Source organism: Carex rostrata, chromosome 30 (assembly GCF_964058835.1).
Source record: "Carex rostrata chromosome 30, lpCarRost1.2, whole genome shotgun sequence".
NCBI classification, from domain to species: Eukaryota; Viridiplantae; Streptophyta; class Magnoliopsida; order Poales; family Cyperaceae; genus Carex; species Carex rostrata.
The window spans coordinates 1,467,546-1,470,367 of NC_135947.1; the positions used below are offsets into that span (position 1 = coordinate 1,467,546).

The following is a 2,822-nucleotide window of genomic DNA, read 5'->3' on the forward strand; positions in this document are numbered from 1 at the left end:
ATATAACATGTGGCGAAGTATCGTATTTGTTTTATTACTAGGTTGATATTATTTTTCTCTAAAAAAAAACTAGGTTGATATTATAAAATTTTAAAAGTTTTAAATTAATTTCCATTCGAATCCAGTACACTGTGCAATACCATCAGGCTCTTTCTTTTTCCTTTCCCGCCAGTTTTTTTTTTACTTGATTTGTACTTCTCTGGTTAATAGCCGAGAGGCTCTAATATCAACTTTTCATCTAAATCAGGAAGAGATAATGGATTCAGTGAGACCTCTACATCTGTCCCCACCTCTCTGATCCACCTGAAGGACCAACATAGTGCCTCTTGTATCCCTTTGCACTGCATCTCTATCTCTAGAGGAGATGAGAGAAGATATGAACGCAGCTGGATGGGACAAATTCACTGTTCAATCTGTTGTTACTGTCGAGACAGCAGCTCCTGCCATGTCAATGCCATGTTGTTTTGCTGTACCAGTGGCTGAGAAGAATGGGAAGAGGAAGGAGATAGAGAAAGAAAGTGCATCAATATATCACGTACCTTCTGTTGAATTGTGAGTTATTAGTGCACCTTAATTATTATTTCCTCTTTTTTATTGAAAGTTTGAAATTTGTTAATAACTAGGAGGTTGTTGTTATTAATTTTAAGAGCAGAGGCAGAGCCATACTTTCAAGCTATGGGGGTCAAACTCACATTAGGGGTCGATCATATAAAGTTTTTATGTGGAGTATTGGGGTCAATTTTACAGTATAAACACAGAGAAAATCATGTATAAAGTATAAACACAGAAATTTTGAAAATGACCTCCATTCACTCCATGTGGATCTGTTCATGTTTAGGAGGAATTACATGTATGACAATCAATTGAAAAACTGTAACCTGCTCCTCCCTGGGAAAAGAAGAAATTAGTTGAACCTTAATGCAAGTGTACGGGTGTAACCCGGTATACTAGTCTAATAACAAATATGAGTACCACGACTGACTGACCATCTCAGAATTCTCTGGTATTCTCTCATTAAATGGAACAGCTGCATTATTTTTTCTGTGTGTGCATAAAATTGAAAACCTAACATAACCAGGAGCCGTGCAGTACATAGAAGTATACGTGTACCAGCAAAAAGCGCAAAGAATGTTGACAAGTACTCTTGGCAAAAGTATGATTCGAGAAAGCTGGTGGATCATCCTTATCGCCAGTAATATATTCATCTTAATTTTTTCCAAACATTTCTCTCTATAATGCTACTATCCTTTCTAAATGCAAATGTTGTTTAGATTTCTTTTTATCCCCTTGTGCATGGAGGCGCTACTACAAGTGTCGTGAAATAGGCTGCCATGTCAAAAAGGTATTGATCAGGATGCAAATGACTCATCGATGCTCATTATCTCATATGATGGCGAACATAACCACTGTAGTCCATGATATGGCTCAATTTTTAGATACCATAAATCTTCTTTTTTTTTGGATGAAAGTAAATCTGCACTAACTCTTTCACATGTTAAATTTTGATAGTTAAGCAATATTTTCTTTTTGTATTTTTTTTCTAATTGTTTTGGATTTTTTTTTTTGCTGGGCCAATAGATCATGAGATCAGAAAGTACATAAAGAGTATATTTTCAGTATTTCAATGTGTTATATGGTATAGGGGAAATTAAGCCATAACTTCCTTCTTTTTTTTATATGTAAAATATAGAGCGTCTCTTATTGGCAAACTCTCAGGCTATGTACTGTATTTTATTTGGTGTGGCAATCATTGATAATTGATCCCATATTAACAATTGTCATGGAGCACGTGATCGAAATAAGCTCTCGAGAAAAAGTGCGATTTTTAGGGGAAAAAAAAGAGAAAAAAAAAAAGAGAAAAAAAAGAAGAAGAGAAAAATAGTAGCAAAATAAATTTCAGTGTTGCTAAAAGTTGCATTTCATCGGCAGATTCGACAAAAATTCAGCCTCCTTGTGGATCTAGGAACTATGACGGAAGCCTGTATTCGTAGATTGGGCTTGATGAGAAACAAATTCTTACAAGCAACACAAGCGCCATTAATGGCGAATCAATCCATACTAGGCCCAGGCCCGCGTAGTTCCTATCAACAAATTCTTATAAACAACTATCTCGTCTACCTATCCGAAGGCTCCAATTGTGTCAAAATCAGAGCTCGTTCGTAAGAAAATTGCTGAGATCCGTGCGAAATCTTCACCTAACCATCCCGTATGTATGAAATGTGGCGATCATGGACACCTGGCCAAACAATGTCGCAATAAGCAACTTTGTTTTGCTTGTAACAAAGTTGGCCATCGCGCATCGGAGTGTCGGCTTGTTTCAAATACAACGCGATCAGTTCACATCGCTCCAATCGCCACTTCTCTTACAGATCCCCTCCCAGCAAGAAACCCTAGATCGATCGCGGTTCCTCGACCGCGGTTGCCCAACCCGACCGCCATGACGTTCACACCTCCTCTCGTTATGCTTGAAGCAACCCCTAGGTCTCTGGCGATCGAGGCGAATCTCATGATGAGGTTCATCCTTGACGACATTGCCGCCTGGGGACCGGATACGGTGGAAAGGGTGCTTCGGAGTAAGTTCCGCAACCATCTCTGGGTGGCGTCCGTATTTGATGAGTACAAGTACCTTATCAAAGCTCCAAACCCGAACTGGTTGGATTCTGTTGCTTCTCGCGGTTAATCTCCGGCTTGATGATGTCCAGTTCTCGATCATCGCCTGGGATAAGAGTCTCGGAGAAGGTATGCCTTTACAGACCGTCTGGGTACGGATCTATAATTTCCCCATTACGCTGGATGAATTTGCTGAGTATGATCGGGTTTTG

At 39.2% G+C, this 2,822-nt stretch overlaps 1 long non-coding RNA gene across 1 annotated transcript; it reads left to right on the top strand.

Annotated features, from left to right (window-relative positions):
• Positions 1 to 211: 211 nt before the first annotated feature.
• Positions 212 to 1,513, top strand: LOC144546982 (uncharacterized). The gene is made up of 3 exons (XR_013508932.1): positions 212 to 552; positions 1,079 to 1,192; positions 1,300 to 1,513. It is a non-coding gene; the product is annotated as an uncharacterized LOC144546982 (long non-coding RNA).
• Positions 1,514 to 2,822: the final 1,309 nt, after the last annotated feature.